At 35.9% G+C, this 19502-nt stretch overlaps 1 protein-coding gene across 6 annotated transcripts in view; it reads left to right on the top strand.

Annotated features, from left to right (window-relative positions):
• Positions 1 to 19502, top strand: part of PDE1A (phosphodiesterase 1A) — a 342210-nt gene that overhangs the window by 67948 nt on the left and 254760 nt on the right. The window lies entirely within an intron of this gene.

Genomic DNA, 19502 nt, shown 5'->3' with positions numbered 1-19502 from the left:
AGTCTCAGAAGCTCAAAGTGTTAGGAAAGCCAAGGATTTCCACAATTAGAAGACAATTCACTGAGGTGATAATGTAGTGCTAAAATGCAGCTTTGAGTCAAACAGCATGCCTGGGGTTCAGGAAAACAGCAGTGACACGCAGGGCCTTGGAGCAAGAGCTTCCTGGTAAAGGAGATAAAGCCAGAGCTCCAAGAAAAGCTTGTGTTCTAGCTCATAATGTCAAAAAGTTGTCCAAAATTGATGCTCATCAGCAAACATCCTTATGACAGAATATGGACAGAGTTCTGAAGCACAAGGTTATCTAAGCAGTTTAGATGTGATTCGGAGGGTGATATTTGATATTCATTTGTTTGTTCACCCATCCATTCATCAACCACTTATTATCTACAATTCACAGAAGCCTAGTACAGAAAGATGTCATGGCCATGAGAAATTAAAATACATAGTAGAAGATGAGTCATTCCATAAGAAAGTGTAGGTAAGGTTTGTGCTTTTTCAGAGAGAGAGTAGGGGGCACTAGGAAAAGCATCATTCAATAGATGGCCTTTGAGCTGGATCTTACAGTGTAGGCTTGGGTGCCTCATAGAATGGATCCTTTAGTCTCCGGGTCTGCACAAGTTATCATCCTTGCTGGGGAGTGTGAGCATCTTTATTTGGCAGCAATCTCCAGCACATTTCTTCTATTCCTATGTAACTGTAGTATACACTCCCATTAGCAAAGAGGACTCTTTATGAACTGAACCGGTAGTAGGGAGGATTGGTAAGAGGTGTTGGAATTTGGTGAGAATGAGAAGAAGTGGGGTTCAGGTATACATCTTCAATCTGTAAAAGGTCTCAGCTGATTCTAATATGGTCTCCTTAGATAGCCATCTCTCTCTTTCACACAGAAATTATTACTCATAGATGACATGAAATATTTGGACATGAAAACTAAGTGTAACATTATCTAGAAATATTTGGTAATGAGGAACACAAAAATTTTGAGGGGGAGGTACTTTGTGAAAAACAAGTGATATGTAAAATATGAACAAAGAGTGTATTTGTATATGTATTGTAGGGGAGGAAAGACTTTCCTGCTACTCTTCTAGATTTGATAGCTGGGTCTATAAAATAAACTGACAATAGGTAGATTAACAGGAGAAAATGTATATAAATTTACTTTTAATATTACTTGCATGGGGGCATCACAGGAAAAATGTGAATACCCAAAAAGCAGTGAGATTTGAGAGCTTATATACCATCTTAGTAGGGGAATGGGAGGGAGGCACACACACACACACACATGCACATGAAAATCGTGGTTCATTCATCATATAGGAACTGTGATGTAATGAAAAATCCTCAACTTAAACATTTTTCCAGTGATTGTCTTTCTGAACCTAATCAAATTGTAAGTGTAATTACAGAGTTTTATGAATAGATTAAAATAAAAAACAAAACATTTTGTGCATTTACCATGATAGAGGAGAAAGACAATTCCTCTACCCACTCTAGGTCCTTCTGGCTGGCCTACAAATTAAATTCACATGAGACAGAATAGCAGGAGAAAATCAAACAAAGCTTTATCACATGTATACAAGGGAGAAACCCAGAAAACTGGGTAACTTGCCGAAATGGCTGCTGCCAGCTTAAATATCATCTTCAGATAAAGCCAAAGGAAGATGTTGGGGGGAGTGGTTTGGGACTTCAATGGGTTGGAAGACAATTTACATGGATGTGGAAATGTAAATGGGCCAACTACAGACAATGTGACCTGAGAGACACGTTTTATATTACATTACAATTATCTTATGGTATTAGCTTCTTCCTGGAACAGGCCCTTCTGTTTTAAATTCTTTTAGGGAGTTGTGGGGGAGGTCAAAGTTTCTTTCAGAGTCTTTGTTCTTAAAAATAATCAAGCCAAACAGATACATTTTGGAGTGGCCAATTCTGATCCCCCACACCATGTATCAGGCATTTGTCTAAGTGTTCTATACATGTTACCTCATTTAAAAGACAGAAAAATACCATGAGGTGGTCACACTATTATCCTTTCTTTGCAGATGAGAAAGTTGAAGCTAAAACATTTTAAATAACTTTCCAAAGATCACACACCTTGTTAGAGGAGGAGCAGGGATTCTAACCAAAGTGGGTCATTTCAGAAATCTGATGCTTTTTACTCTATACCAGAGAAGGTATCATTTAAAGGCACATAAAAGTAACATTTAATCCTTTGAACTTAACATTTTACCTGAGTGATGTAGGGAAGTTAATAACCAAACAATAAAACTAGTAAATTTGTTAATTATTTTTTTCTCCTTACATTTCCATTTACAAAGCAGATTGACAATCTGAATAATTACTCTTTGCTTCATAGTAAATGGATATCTGTTGTCAGTTCTTAAATTTGACATTTCAGACAGAATTATTAATCCCTGTTGAGATGTGTTGTAGTAAGCACTCCTGACCAAATCAGGAGACTGTACTTAATTTAACAAATGTTTAATGGCAATCACATTTCTCTCTACCCTCTGACCTGATTTTATTTGTGGTAAATGGCATGCCTTCATGTGATTGATACTAAGATAAATTTATCCTTGTCTTGTGTTAACTGAACCTTGCGTGAGTTTTGCTTCACTTGTCTGCTGTGCTAATGAGGACAGGGCCATGGTCTCTTCCAGGCAGGAGGTTTGGTAACTGCAAATCCTTTTCATTTAGTCAGAATTTGAAGACACCATTCGATATTCCTGAGAAACCATTGCTAACCATTTTACTTTTTAGTTAGTTTATGTGGCTATTATATTTAAAATATTAATATAGTAGTAAAAGCTGAGAAGGTGTAAACATGATGCCATGACTACCATTTAAATTGGAATGAATTGAAAAAACATACTTGAACTTTTATCTTGCACATTAGCATTTTAAATAGTGATAAATATTGAATATTCATGGCCCAGCATGCTATCATTTCTATCATAACTAATTGCCTAATAAGGTTTGATGAAATTTCGTTTTGATGCTGAAGGCCCATGACCATATTGAAAATTTTAAAATATCAAGTCATGATTGAGGGTTAAAGAAAATACTCTTAGAGGCATGTGCAGTTTTATGCCAATATACTAATCTTTAAAACAGCCCAAGTATTTTTGAGCTGCAATAATGGAAAAAACAACAATATTGGGCAGGAATGAAACAAGAAATGTTTAAATTGTTGTTGCCCTAGGCAGACGCTGATCTAAGTAATGGTATTAAAAGCTATACAATACTTTGGCTCTTAATATTGCCTAAATGGTTGAAACATATTCTTGTGCTATGAATTTTTCTCTTTTGTAAAGCTTTCACACTGAAGTTAAGTTGATTTTAATTGGCATAAAATATTTTCCTTTAAACTCCCAGATCAGCTCTCTAAAACAATATTTATAGGTTTCAACTCTCCTGAAGAGAATCACCAACATTCATGGACCCTAGAAAAAATAATCCTGCTTAGAAGCAAAACAATGTCATTTGATTCTCTCTCAGATGGGAAATGGAATGTTTATTTTGAGGAGATATCTCAAGGCATAAACTATTTACTCTAAGTGATTTGTTTTACTGTTTTTATACCAATAAAAAGCTAACTTTAGGCCATTCTATCAACCCTGTTGCAATCTTAATATTTATATTTATGTTTAGAAGGAAGCCCCTTTATATTTCTTCATTGTCTTTTGCAAATATTTATATTTCTACATTTTCGGTAAACTGTTCTAAGAAGTTAAACTCTATTGCTTTTTGCCTGCATTAGTGCTGAGCAAAATACAATCAATCACTTTCCAGCATACTTAATTGCCCTGAATGCTCAACCATCACATTATGCATTTCCAAACACAATTGTAGTATGACCCAACATAGTCTAAAATTCCATTTTCCACAGCCAATAAAAACAATTTTTGGCCTATATCCAAAGTATGCCAAGTTTTAGTTGTGTATCTCAGGACTTTTTAGCATACTAAACCCCAAAGAGTTAGCTATCTTTTCCTCTCTTTTTCCCTTGTTCTATTCAAAATGAAGAATAAGAGTAGTGAACTAAGAACTGAAGACATTCTCTAGGAAAAAAATAGTTATATAATTATATATGTATGCATGTATGTGTGGATAGATAGATTGATAGATGAACTTCTTTTAGTAGAGAATGGTATATAGAAGCCAAGATCTTGGTGCTAGGTATGCCCATTTCTATGGAACTGTCATTGCTTGCAGGCCTTCTCAGTGGACAGCACAGGAAAATAGAAAGATACATTTCTCCCCAGACTCAAAATTTGTAGGTAGCATTTTGCAAAACTACTATATAGATATGCATTTAGTCCTTGACAACCTACTTTATGCAAGGCTGTATTAAAGCAATGTATGAAATACAAAGATGAGTTATTTCCTCAACACAAAATATGACAGAAAGTTACAGTTAATGGTGGACCATAAGAAGTAAAAGAGCTATTGCAGTTATGCTGTAGATGTCTTAGAAGTAGTAGTAAGAATGCTCAACAGCCAGTGAAGGGACATCTTTCTCAGATTTGGTTCTCAGAAAAGGCTTCCAGAAGCAAGAGTTATCTACACTGATGGTTGAATGGTAACCAGGAAATGGCTGGGGGAAGAACTTGAAGGAAATATATTCTATGCAGAGAAACTTAGAACCTGTAAATTTCTTGAAAGAGAACATAATGATCTAGAGGGACTGAAAGTAATCCAGTATGGCAGAAGCCTGGAATGTGTGTCTATGTAGTGGATGAGTAGGTGGGGAGATTTTGAGAGATATATCTAGAATATATAATATATACAATATATGAAATTTAAATATAATATTGAATAATATATCATTTTATATAATATAATATTAAGGAGTTTAACCATCTTGGGGGTATCTGGAAGCCATGGAAAGATTTTAAGCAAATGGGAATTCTACCTTTAAAGAGTTTTATTTAGTCCTTTGTCGGAGATAATTTGTATATAATTATCATCCAAGACAGAAGGTTTTATGTGTACCAGGAAAGTTAGAGAAACAATGATATGTGAGTTAAGAGTTGGAAGATTATTTCCACTTGAAGAGCTGAGGGAAACCTCTGTGAAGGCAGAACACTTTGGTTGGCCTTAAAACTCAGCCAGGATCGTAGATTGCTAATTTTATTTGTTACTGATTGTTTTGTCTTTAAATCACTGTGAACATAAATAACACAGAGAAGCCATTCTCCCAAACTTTTTAAGCTTGCTTCTGAAAAATGGTGTCCTGAAGTTTTGATACTTATTTAAACTGAAACTTATTCATCTTGCATAACTGAAACTTTATACCCATTGACAACAACTTCCCATTCCTTACTCCCTCCAGCCCCTGGCAACCACCATTATATTCTCTGATTCTATGAGTTTGACTATTTTAGACACTTCAAATAAATGGAATTGTGCAGTATTTGTCCTTCTATGACTGGCTTATTTCACTTATCATGATGTCCTTCAGGCTCATCCATGTTGTTGCATATGGCAGGATTTCCTTCCTTTTAAAGGCTATATAATATTCCAGTATATGTCTACTACATTTTCTTTATCCACTCATTTGTCAATGGATATTTAGGTTGTTTCCATGTCTTGGCTATCGTGAATAATGCTGCAATGAATATGAGAACGCAGATATTACTTTGAGATCCTGATTTCAATTCTTTTGGATATATACCCAGAAGTGGGATTGCTGGATGATATGGTAGCTCTATTTTCAATCTTTTGAGGAACCTCCATACAGTTTTCCATAGTGGCTGCACCATCTCATATTCCTACCAACAGTGCGTAAGAATTCCAATTTCTTCACATCCTCACCAACACTAGCTATCTTTTGTCTTTGTTTTTTTGATAATAGTCATCCTTACAGGTGTGAAATGATATCTCATTGTGGTTTTTATTTGCATTTCCCTGATGATCAATGATGTCTCTTTCATACATATATTGGCTATTTGTATGTCGTCTTTGTAGAAATTTATGTTCAAGCCTTTTGCTCATTTTTTAATCAGGTTATTTGTTTTTTGCTGTTGGGTTATAGGATTTCCTTATATATTTTGGAGACTAACCCTTTATCAGATATGTGATTTGCAAATATTTTCTCTTATTTCTTAGTTGCCTTTCATTTCGTTGATTGTTTCCTGTGCTGGGCAGAAGCTTTTTAATTTGACGTAGTCCCAATTGTTTTTTCTTTTATTTCCTATACTTTTGGTGTCGTAGCCAAGAAATCGTTGTCAAGATTAATGTCAAATAGGTTTTTCCCTCCATTTTCTTCTAGACGTTGTACAATTTTAGTACTAGTTAGTAATTAGTGATTACTAACTTAGTACCAGTACTAATTGCCAGTGGTATCTCTTACATTTAAGTCTTTAAGCCATTTTGAGTTGATTTTTGTGTATGGTATAAGATAAAGATCTAATTTCATTCTTTTGCATGTAGATATCTAGTTCTCCTAACACCATTTATTGAAAAGACTACCCTTTTCCCATTGTGTATTCTTGGCATCCTTGTCAAGCATCAGTTGACTGTATATGTTTAGGTTTATTTTTGGACTCTCTATATTGTTCCATCCATCTATATGTCTGTCTTTATGCCAGGACCATACTATTTTAATTACTGTAGCTTTGTAAGATATTTTGAAATCATGAAGAGTGACATTTCCAGCTTTGTTCTTCTTTTTCAAGATTACTCCAGCTATTCAAGTCTTTTGTGGTTCAACACAAATTTTAGGATTGTTTTTACATTTCTGTGAAAAATGCCATGAGATTCGTAAAACTATAAAACGTTGGTGAATGAAATTAAATGACATGAATAAATGGAAAGACATCCTATGTTTAAAGATTGGAAGACTTAATATTGTTAAAGTGTCCACACTACACAAAGCCATCTAGATTCAGTGCAATCTCTATCAATATCCTCTTTCCTTTTCATTAAACTTTCACCCACTGGTTTTAATATTCATTGATTTTCTAGCTCCATCATTCCTTTGGTATTTATTAGTTGGCATTTTACTGTAAGGAAGAGCTTTCTTCCCAATTTATATAGTCATTTATTTATGTAAATAATGATTCAGGGATTCTTATTTTGTTCAATGGGTGACAATACATTACCATCATTATTTAATTTGATGTTTACCTTGCCCCATATTTGATAAGTGGAGACTCTTCAAGCTGGTTCCTGTGTTTCTTGGATATGTCTCCATCATTCTTTGACTGTTTCCTTACTTTCTAGCACAAGTTTACAGGTTCATCTTATACTTTCCCTCCCCAGCCCTAGATTCAGCCTATTTTGTAAGGAATCTTGATTTCTTTTAATAATGAGTGGTATGTAGAAACAAAAATTGTGTGCTAGGTGTACTAATTCCTATGAGTATCTTGTTGCTTCTTGGCCTTCTCAATGGACATAGCTAGGATTATATCTATTGGATGCATAACCTATAGTTCATACCAGTACCTCCAACTTTACGCAACACTGCAGGATATATTCTAGTCTTTTCCCTTTTCCATATGTGGAATTTCCTTCTCCAATTACAAGAAACCTGGCTTCTGTTATCCTTAATAATCCATTGCTCAAGCAATAGGAATTTTTATGTTTAATAAAATGATTATGCAAAAGAATAAATTTTTGGAGAAGAATAAATATGCATGTGTATTGAAGAAAAAGTTTTTGGGGAGGGGAAAAACACTGAGAGAAGCTGATATTACCTAATGTTTAATCATACTAAAGCTACATTAACTAAACCAGTGTGGTATTAGAGTAGAAAAATCAGTGGAATAGAAGAGAATGAGTGAAATAAACATGAAAATTAGATGTATGATAAAAGTGGCATTTTAAACTAAAGGAGAAAATAAAGGCTATTTTTAAGAAACAATATTGGAATAATAAGTAATTTGACAAATCAAATTACATCATATTGGAAATACACCTTAAATTTTAGATACCGTTAATTCATTTCCCGAAACAGCGTTATTTTTATTTGAATTATCTTTTTAAAATGATACAGAAAGTATGTCAAGTATTTATTATTTCTCTTTCATGAATAAAGACACAAATTGGCATTTACTAGAATTGAATGAGAATATATAATGCACATAGTTAGGAAGAATAGGTAGATAACTACGTGGTATAATTTAAAAGGCAGCTATAACCAAATAGTATCCAATCAATCTATCACAATTATTTAACTTTAGAGTTCTTGGCAATCATGTCCTGGAATGTAATAGCAGGTATTTATCATCTGCTAATACATTAGCAGATTTGATTTCTCTGTTAGGTCATCTGGTTCACTGTATCATTTTGAAGCAATGAAACACAAAGCAATTAAGTTTCTATAGAAATCAGAAAGAGAAGAGAATACAAAGAACATTGACTCTAAATGGTTGCTGTGGTTCAGGACTTGAACATCCAGAAATCAAAATAGGGGCACTGGGATCCTGGAAGAGAACCCTGTAAAAAAGATGAAAAAACATAAGAGAGAGACTGTGGCTGCTTAAATAATATGTCCAGGGCCAGAAGAGAGTCACTCTTCCTATGTATAAAACAACCACAAGGAACATTATCCAAGTGAATGCCAAGCTGAAGAAGACATAGTTAGGATAACTTTGTCCTGATCTTTTCTTGGATTCATATCTCTGTTGAGTTCCCACACATGTCCTCCCAAAAGAAGACCTTCCTTGGAAATTTTAAATCAAAGCATTAAAGTAGAAAGAAAAAAACCCCAAAACGACTTCCTCGAATTACAAACTGTTGTCATGTAAACAGCTGGTCATATTTCTTCTTTGTGCCACCTGAAATATTTGTACAGTGAACCATATCTTCTTGTTATTTTTATTTCCATAGGCAGCATTAATTGAAGTGAGTTCAGTATACTTAATCCGAAAAATTCCCCAACCTCCATGGTTTTCTTGGTTTCAGAAGTCCTGTCTTGCTGAACATGCGATTGTTTCAGCACAGAAATTACTTTCCTTAAGGCCACTGGTGTCTTCTATATTGCCAACTTTAATGGAAACATTTCTATTCTTTCTCTTTTTAATTACCCTGTGTCTTTGGGACCAGTGACACCTTTCTCATACTTGACACTCCACCACTTTCGTTGTAGGACAGACTTTCTTTCCAGGCTTTCCAATCTCTGACATCTCCACTGGATACTCTTTCCTACCCATCCCTTCGGTTGCCAGGGTTTTGTTTTGAGGCCTTTATTCCTCTAAACCTACATGTTCTCTCTGAGCAATACCACCCGCGTGCATAATTTTACATTTATGTAGCAATACCTCCACCTCCCCCCACACACAATTTATCTCCTTAGTTGACTTCTTTCATCTCTCCCCATAATTTAAATGTCTAATTGCCCATGAAACGTCTCCACTTGGGCCATCCTTTGGTATTGCAAACTCACTATGCCCCGCTAATGAACTTTTGATCATACTTCTTTCTTTTTATTTCATCATTATTCTTTTTATTATCTGGATCCTCTCAGATGGTGGTAGTGTACCATCCACCCAGGTAACAAACCAGAATGAAAATATTATCTTAGAATCCTTTTCTTTCTCATTCAGTATACCTAGTTATTCACTAAGCCCTATGCTTTGTACCTGTTAATATCTTGAATAGGCTCTCTTTTCCATTTAATGCCTTTGCCTTACTTCAAGCCACTATCATCTCTCACCAAGATTACTCTAACAGACTTTTTACTGATATCCCTGCAGCCAGACTTTTTCTTCTCAAAGACGTCTCCCACATTTTTATCAGCGAGATCTTCCCAAACTGCAACGCTGAAGGTGCCGTTTCCCCGACTGTAGCCCACCAACGGCTACCATTGCCTGTTGGATATAACCTGAGCTCACCATATTGCACAGATGATTTAGCATCTCTCTAACTTTCCAGCTTTATCTCCTGCCGCTTCCCCTTACACTTTTACCCTTAGTCATACCAAGATGCCTGCCAGTTTCTGAATACTATGGTATTTCGTGCTCTGTATTATTTTCCACCTTCTCTTGCCTGAACTTTCTTCATTTTATTTTTCTAGTAAACAGTTTTCCTCTGGTGAACTTCTAATCACTGGCTAAACTTTGCTAAAACAGAATAATTTCCTCTATGAGTCTTCCTTTCTTTCTGTTCTGAGCTTCTGTCATCTCTTTTATTTATTTTATGAATCAACATATTGAATTCTATTGAAATTACTTTCTTTTTTTTTAAGATTTTATTTTTTTACTTTTTCTCCCCAAAGCCCTCTGGTACATAGTTGTATATTCTTCGTTGTGGGTCCTTCTAGTTGTGGCATGTGGGACGCCGCCTCAGCATGGCCTGATGAGCAGTGCCATGTCCGCGCCCAGGACTTGAACCAACGAAACACTGGGCCGCCTGCAGCGGAGCGCGCGAACCCAGCCACTCGGCCATGGGGCCAGCCCCTATTGAAATTACTTTTAAAAGTAGATTATTTTTTTCCTTTTAAACTTGAGCTCCATGAGGAGAAGGCCTGTGTTTTAGTAATCGCTGTTCTCCTAACACTTGGTACATCCTCTGTCACATTGGCCAGTGATATTAAGCCGTGTTATTTTTAAAGGTAGTGTGTACAAGGAAAAAATGTACCTTTTAATGTGCATTAGCAATTAGGAGACCAAATGCTGCACTCGAGTAAGCCCAATACAGCCAGTTTTCCTTCCATCATTGGAAGAGATTATTGTTTCTTTGATGGCATACCAGGTAAAGAAGTTTGTACAAGTAGAGCCTCTATCTTCAAATACAAGTCGCATTCAACAAGATGAAATTTTCCTGTTATGAGAGGTTCTTAGGGATGGAGATCAAAGAACAGCAGATTCACTTCCTCCAGCTCAGGGGCACTTGGGAGTCAGCCCTCTCTGAGAGGAAAAGCAAGAGGAATTCTGCAGTGATTGGGAGGATGAATAACTTGACCTTGAAGGTCCCTTCAGATTCCAGGCATCTGTGATTTATAACAAATAACTCATTATCTCAAGGTCAAAAAATAGTTGTCCGTGAACTTCTATACTGAAACAATGTGTACATTCAAAACAGCAGCAATGTTTTGTATTTGCAGAGCAACTAAGGGAAGGGACATCAGAATCTCCACAAATTTAAGAAAGTTAGAATCAGTGAACAATGATACTTGGAGCTCATCATTGGAAAAGAAAGTTGTTCATGAAACAGCAGCAAAAGAAGTGAGTGAAGATAAAAATATAAAATGATTGTGAGGAACAGAGAAAGGGAATCAAAATGAATCATATTAGATGGTCCCAGTCATGGGAGGCACTGATAGTTAAACACATGGGCTATGGAGGAAAGCTGTCCTGGGATCAAGTCCTTGTTTTGCCAGTCTCAGTTGTGTCATATTAATTACCTCTATAATAGGGATACTAATTTCCATTCTAGGTTGTTGTAAGGAGAATTCAATGTAATAGGGTTTGTAGAGTACTAGGTGGGGACTGGCACATAGTATGTGCTTAATAAATAGCAGCACTTATCAATATTATCCTTGCAGTGTAATGTCCTTGCAGGAGTTAGGTAATCTCATAGGCAACTCTGAGTTTTACCAGTCTATGAATGGAACCCATCCAGCCTTTTTGGTGAAGGTGAAGTATCTAATGATGTGATTTTGAAAGAGGGTAGGGAATTTTAATTAATGAATTAACTTTTTAATGATTTGGGTTGCTATGGGTATGATTTTAAAGAGAGAATGGCATTACAGACACACATCTCAGTATTCGAGAGCCATTATGTATGTTGGGAATAGAACCACAGCTTCATTTTTATATTTACTCTGACTTAATTTTTTTTCTGGGGTTTCTCAGTGATGTTTTGACCAAAAATTTTGTTTATCCACTTTTGTTCAGTGAAGATTATACACCAAATAAATGGTAAAGTTTAATCTGTAAAGCTTCCATATTTAATCTCCTGCTCTTTTTGGTTTACTGATCCATGCACGTGTGAGGCTTATCTTGTGAGAATGACACAAACCAAACTAATGTGTCTCTGAAATCAAGTCTGAATTGTTACTAGAGTTCCACCTAATTCAAATGACCAGAGAATTATATTTTTAAAGATATGGTAAGCCAAGATGCCTTTTTTTTTTTAAAAGGCTGATATTAAAACTAAGGAAGGTAATCATGGAGGGCAGTGATAGTAAGAACAAAGATGGTAGCATCAGACAGAACTGGATTCAAATCTTATTACTGTAGCATACAAGATATACAGCCTTTGGCAAATTATATAACTTTTTAAACCCTAATTTCCTTGAGTGTGACTTATAAGATAATCTACTCTCTAGGTGTGTTATGTAGAATTAACTGAAATAGTACATAGAAAGTATTTTGCCTAACACATAGTAAATGACTAATAAACACGTCAACTCTCTTGCTGTCATACTTTCCATTGGGTCAGGTGGAGAAAAGAACAGATGAGGGAAGAGTGTCGTTTTCTAGGATCATAGATCAGGATGAAAGCTCATAATGTTTAAAAAAGATACAGAATTTCTAAGATAGACTTGATTTCCAATATTCTGTCAGGTATTGGGCCTTGTGTCAGATGATGTAGTAGATAATGGGTTTTGTGTTGGACTTGGGAAGATGTTCACTGACCAGTTTAAATCCTGTATGGAATTAGAATTTAGAATTTAATTAAATGAATTTACAAATAAATTAGGTAACTATAGCATGTCATAGAACAATTGATAGGAATAATGTATTGATATGAAAAATAAGATGGTAGTTCCATAGATGAGTTTGGCAAGGATAGATCATTTCGACGATATGGGGTAGTGGAAAGTCAGTAGAAACACTAAGAAAAGCTGAAGCTGGAATGAGTTTTTTGGGGAGTGAATGGACGTAAGGGTGCAAATATATGTGGTCTGTATTTATTCTCTCTGCTAATAACTCATTTTTGTTTTAGAAAGATAATAGGGGTAGTGACCTATTTCTATGCATTTGAATTATTTGCACAGAACCTACTGCACATACTTGAAAGGCTTGGCAAACTGAGTGGCTGCTTCTATTCAAAGTCAGTGTGAGTCATGATTATCTCTATTGCTGTCGAATTCTAAAAGCTTGGAGAGTCAATAGGTTAGCATTTAGGAATTTTCCGTTTACTGACTTTGATTGAATTCATTTCTTGGTAGTTCTGCACATTTATTCATAGACATTACTGGAAGCTTAAGACAGACTTTAAAAAAACTACTAATTGAATTTAAGTCATATTGAAACCAAGCTGAAAATATGGAGGAAAGCTGGTAATGATGACTCAGTACTGAAGCTAAGTTAATGATTTAGTGAAGGGTTTCAGAGCTGCAGAGAAATTGAATGAGTCTCAGCGTGCAGCTACATTTGGACAATTTTCCACTGACGGAAGAATGCAGATAAGAACATTTTCGGCATGTTTGGGGAGTATGGAAACCTTTGAATCATAATCTTTTAAACTGTGAAATCACATCGATCATTTTCCTAATTACAACCCCTCTTCTTATGGGATGGCGTGAGCCTCTGTAACTCTGCGGGCTAGTGTGGCAGGAACCACATCACACTGCTTCAGCCACAATGTGCCCACTGAATCATGTGCTGCTGCCTGATGCTGAGGGCTGATGAAACACTGCTTACCCCTCCTCTTAGCTTGCTCACTGAATATCTGTTCATCTTTCCACCCCTGTCCAACCAAATCTTCGTAGTTCTCTGACTCAAAGGGAATTTCATATTAAGGAGGTCTCTTTTTGTAATGTTTATTTAACTACGCCAAAGTTACTTCCTTTTATAGCAGATTTATATGTTGCTTGATTACACATTGAGTGGTGGGTGGGTGTGTAGTTATGAGAATCTGTCTTAAATGATTTCCTTTGTTGTTGTTGTTGTTGATTTGTTCACAGAATGTCACATTCATTTGAAAGAAGTTGTTTGACTGCCAGCACTAAAGGCTGTCAGAACTTGTGTGAGTGCTAATTGGAGCCAATCAAACTTTAACTGACCTGCTTCTACACTTCAATAACAAAGAGGAATTTCTCCTACTTTGTGAAGTAGAAAAGCTCAGCTCTGATACCGGGCTGAGGGATCAGCCAATTTGGGGAACAGTTTGTCCTTGCCACTTGAAGCTATAAACCATGACTTCTTTATTAATTCATTTAAGAAAATAACAATTCTGATGTATTTTCTTATTGAATAAATGGCCAACAAACTTTTAGTCTGACACACAAGTCCAGAGAATCTATCTTAAAACTACTAACTGGGTAGAACCTGCTTTTTGCCCCTAAGTTAGAAAACAGTTTTAGTCAAATTGAGGAACCGTTTCCAAAGTGATTCTCAGTTATATTGTCAACTTTAATATTCCCATTGTATTTATTCTCAGATATGTAGAGTTCTTGATTTGAAGAAGTGTAATGACAAATATTTCAAGATGAAACACATATGTGAGTATTAGAAAATGTTTTGAAGCAGTGCAAGAGATCAGTGGGAGTCTATTTTTACATTCTTATAGACAAATATATGAAGAAAAATACGTTTTTGGTATAACTTGACTAGGTTTATTTTTGAGGTAGTCAGGAAGAATTAGATGTTCTAATCTTTTCCTCACTTATTGCATCCTGCAGAACGGGTTTATTCATTAATTGAACAGGTGAATTTGTGAACAAATAATTACACAGACTATGTCACATACAGATTATGATACACACTGATTACACTTCGTGCAAGGGAAACAAAGACAATACTGAAGGTATATGAAATTCAAGGAGGGTTGTCAGAGGAGTCACCTCTCTGAGGAGGTGAAACTGCAGCTGAAATCTGAGCAATGAGCAGGAGGAAGAGCATTTTAGACAGAAGGAACAGTATGTACAGAAGAGGCAGGAAAGAGTGTGGAGTGCTAGAGGAACAAACTGCCAGCTGGTGAGGAATGAACCAGAGGGTCGGCATTTTGAGATGCGGTACAGGTAGGTGAGGGCCAGATCAGGAAGAGGGTTAATAATGTGGCATATTTTCTCAATATGCACCAACTGAAATGAATGAGTAAGAAAGCTTCCTAAAATAATGGGAATAAAGTACTTTTCTCTCTTTCGTTTTGATGAATATGATCTTACCTTCTTCCAGTTGGCCAGAAGCATTCATCTGCTTCTTGCAGGGTGGGGAGTGGGACTAATATTATTAAAGATGAAAGTAAAGACAAATGAGAAGCCCAGCACTGAAGACCTAAATGAAACTTTTGAGCTCCCAGTAAGGCAATAGTCCTGAAAGCCAGACTTTGATCACAACAAAAAGGGTTTCTCAAATTCCCGAACCTCTACCTAACATACATGACCCAAGCTTGTAGCTTTGAACATTGAGTTTATTAGAAACCATGGACAAAAGGCACTCAGGAGATAAAGTAAGAGATTTTCTGCCATGTGAGATGGGAAAACTTACTTCTTCTGCCCTGGTGAAGTACAGGAAAGGGGACCTAGGTAGAAAGTGTTTTATGTAAATGGTCAAAGTATTTTGACCTCTTACCTCTGAGCTGAAACCCCAGGGTGGGAAACATGTTTGTTGAAAGTAAAAACTTAAAGCAGAGAGGATTTTTCCAGTGGCTTAGTGAGTTAGCTACAACCGAATAAAAATAGTGGTATGGTGTGGCCAATCCCAAGTCTTCCTTAATGCCTGTGTGGGGTGGAGGGCTCAGGAAGTCCTGTGTGCCCAGTGGGGAATTCAGAAGTCAGCTGAGACGAGACCAGTGTATCTGCCATGAGCTTATCATGCCAATGGCAAGAGGTCAAGGGATATGACACAGAAGCTAAAGGGTTACCAGCTTCTGTGGAGATCCAGATAAAGGATGTCTTGCAGCACCAGTGAAGGCTAAGATTGGGCTCAATAAAAGGGGGTCACCATAGTTCCCAGACTGAGTCAATTGAACAGATCAGCCACGGATTTTAGCAGTATGTCTACAAGGAGCCAAGTGACCAGACAGATAAGGGACATTGTTGCAGATACCAGGGAACACAGAGGAGAGCAAGGAACTGCAGATTTGGGTTTGAGGCCACCTCTTTTCTGCCACTATAAGGTCATAGAAGCCTGACTCCCTATAAACTGAGACGCCTCCTTGAAGAAAAAACAGTGGGTTGGAGGAAATATGAAAGACTGAACATTTACCGTATGACTGAGTTTTTAGAAGAAAATATTTATATAAGAAGATCACGAGAGCATTAATCAGCCCTTTGTTCGTGTATTAATTCATTCAACAAATAACCATCAAGTGTCTCATATATACCACACACGGGGAATACAACAGACACTAACCCTTGCCCTCCTGTAGCTTACATTTCAGTGAGGGTAGTTTCACGTGGAAGATATAGAAAAAAAGAAAATAGTTTAATTAGCAAAAACAAAGATGCTATAATTTATTTGCACATTTGAATAATAGTGTGTTATATTTTTAATCCTATACCAATAAGGATGAAAAGTATTCTGGTAGTGTGTATGACTTTGTTATCGTTAAGAAAAGCTAAAAACAACTGCACAGTTTATTCTTGCTTGGAAACTAAGTTTAAATAACTTGATATTTTATCATAGGGTCAGTCATAGACTCACAAAAATTTAGAGCTGGAAAAGATCTTAGAAGTCATTGGGTTTAACATCTTAGTTTGACTGGTAAAGAAACAGACTTACAGGGAGTTGAGAAAGTCACTGCCAGAGCTGGGATTTAAATGTATGTTTCTTGACATTGGTCCAGGACTCTTTGTAATACAACAGGGATTCCATTCAAATCTTAACATAACATATTCATTGATTATTTCACCTTGATATCAGTAGGCTCTTTCTAGGGCCAGCTCTTTTAAGTATTGGGAGCATAAGGGACCATGCAGTGATATTTAAGTAGGGTAGAGGATTAGGAGAAGAATAGACACTCAATAGAGTGATTAGTTGCTTCTTCTTTTTCTCCATAGAATGTGCAATATAGCCCAGAAAAAGCCCAAGTGACCTCAGTGGCACCGTGTATGCCAAGGTGACAACCTACTCAGTGGGGGTAAAAGCTTGGGCTCAGGGATGAGACAGATGGCTTGAAATTCCAGCTCCATCACCTATCAACTAGCTTCATAATCAGGTGCAAAACTTCTTGCATGAAATTTGTTATAAAAAATGGATAAAATGCTGAAGGTTGTGAATGACTTACTTTAAAAGGATACATCAAATTTAAATTATCTCTAAAATGATGCTGCTGTCACCCACTTATATGCAACAGTTTTCCCTCCAGTGACAAAAGAGGAGAGTTATAGTTATTCTATCAGGAATAGTTCACACTCTGCCATTTATCTCATGGTAGAGTCAGCCAAGCGGTGTTCCACTCTACTGATGCAATGTTTATAGCTATGTCAAATGAAAATCGTGGCAGTTCCTGCTTTTTACTTTTCTTGGTTTTATCAAGAACCAGGTACTTTTCTGGGACAGCATCACAAGCATGTTTCATTTTTCATGCATGATGTGTCAAAAAAAAAAGTTTGAGAACTATAGAGCTGGAGTTTAAGTGTAAGAGATGCTCTCATCATAAGACAGGGCTGGCTCTACCCTTGGTGGAAGGTGGAGAGGCAAGAGTGAAAGAAGCAGGCTTTTAAAATTTTAAAATTATATCATGTGTATATAATGATAAAATCTAAAATGCCATTCAGTCCTTTCTTTCTTGCATTTCCTTCCCTCTTCTACACTTAATTTAAAACCCACTTAAATGTGTAACTTGTGACATTGTGTTTAATTAAATTGTGTTAAAAAAAAGAACATACACTTTGTCTCAGACTGATAGTTGACTAGACTCATGTGGTAAAATGATAACCTGTAGATACATTCATTTCCAGGTCTTGGGCTGGCATATTATGTGATTTTTCTACCATTGCATACTTTTTGGCACTTATATATTACAAACAGAGCCAGAGAAAGGACAATTATGATAAAAAAAAAAACAAGGAAGAGTAAAGCTAACCTGTTTTCCAAGATGCTTAACACAAAATTGTGAGTTGATCTATGTTTTATGACACAGAATGAGTTAGTTATGATGGGTATGTTGGTGTGTTTAAGCTGAGCATTTTAACAAATTAAGATATATTTAGTGAGCACCTAACAGTGCTGAGTGGGGAAGTGTGTGTGTGTTTATCTGTATGTGTGTGTGAGAGAGAGCAGGAAGTGGGGGTGGAAGTGTTAGGCAAAGTCATATTGAAAGAAAGTTTATTACAACAGGAAAAACATAAATATCACTTCTGACCCCCACTCTCAGAAAAAAACTATTCAAAATAAAGTATGGTTAGTTTGTTCTATAGGAGAATTGACCTGGTTATTTACAAAATAGATTTTAGTATTTTGCCCAATACAGTTGTGTTAATTTAAGGAATATATTTTTGTAATTTAAGCAACAGCAGTCAGGTCCTTTCACCTCATTGAATACTACATTTAAGTTAAATAAGTTAATAAAGCAAACTTTTCTTCCCAGTATTAAATTTAAATGCTTTTTGAGAAAAAGTTAATGGAAACACTTAAGAAACACATATTTTTGTTTGTGCCAAGTGAATATTTAACTTACTTGTATCTTCTCATGGCTCTTTAGGTTCTAAGATTGTGTTTAAATATAGTGCTTGAAGTAAATGGGAATCTAAGCTTTCTACCTGAGTAATGTAAGAGCAAAAAGATTATAAACCTAATGCAAGCAAAGACATTATGGATTTGCTCTAATTAATTTAACAACTTTCAGATTCCGCAGTTGCTAAGCCTTTGAGCTTCAAGTTAGAATGTATACTTGCTTGCCGTTTGAAGTGTGGCTTGGCTAGATGTTTATTAGTATTTGTGTTGAGTTCCTTTCATCATGTTAATGAAGAAATCATCTCATTTTTCTAATTCAAAATTAGACAAAATGAAAGTTAATGGACTTATTCTCTTTGGTTGTCCCTGAGGGCTATTTATGCTAAATTAATGGTGATATAGGTAAACCATCAGTACAGAAATTGAATGTCACCCATAAATGCAAAAATCCTTCCAGAAGACCTTTACAATTTGTTATTAGTTAGGAATCTTTCTATACAAAGAAAGCCAAAGCATTTGGTTATGATGAAGCATCTACTCCAAAGGTCTGCATATTAGTTTGCATAGCGATTGTCTCCAGATTTAACTTCAGTATTACCCACATGTGAATTTATGATTGGATGCTTATTGATAGTGAAGGGAACATTAATTTAGACGTCACTATATAAATATATAATAGCTACATAAAAATATGTAATATAAAATTATCTACCTTTTTATTTGTAAATTCTTTGTTTATTTATAACTTTATATAATAAATGTATATTTTTTGGAGTATTGGGCATCATAACATCTGTGCTAGTTCCTTTGCAAGAAGCAGGCTAATCATATTTAGAAATAGCACAACGGTACTATTAAAGCTGGAAAGGAACATAGAATTCAATTAATACTATAACTTCATTTTACAAACAAGGAAACTGGGGCTCAGATAGGTCAAGAAATTTTCCCACAATGGCCCAGCATATTTGTGATAGAACTAGGACT

The sequence above is a fragment of the Equus asinus genome, chromosome 4, assembly GCF_041296235.1.
Source record: "Equus asinus isolate D_3611 breed Donkey chromosome 4, EquAss-T2T_v2, whole genome shotgun sequence".
Lineage (NCBI taxonomy): Eukaryota > Metazoa > Chordata > Mammalia > Perissodactyla > Equidae > Equus > Equus asinus.
Note: the sequence above shows the minus strand (reverse complement) of the source record. Positions and strands in the feature narration are given on the sequence as shown.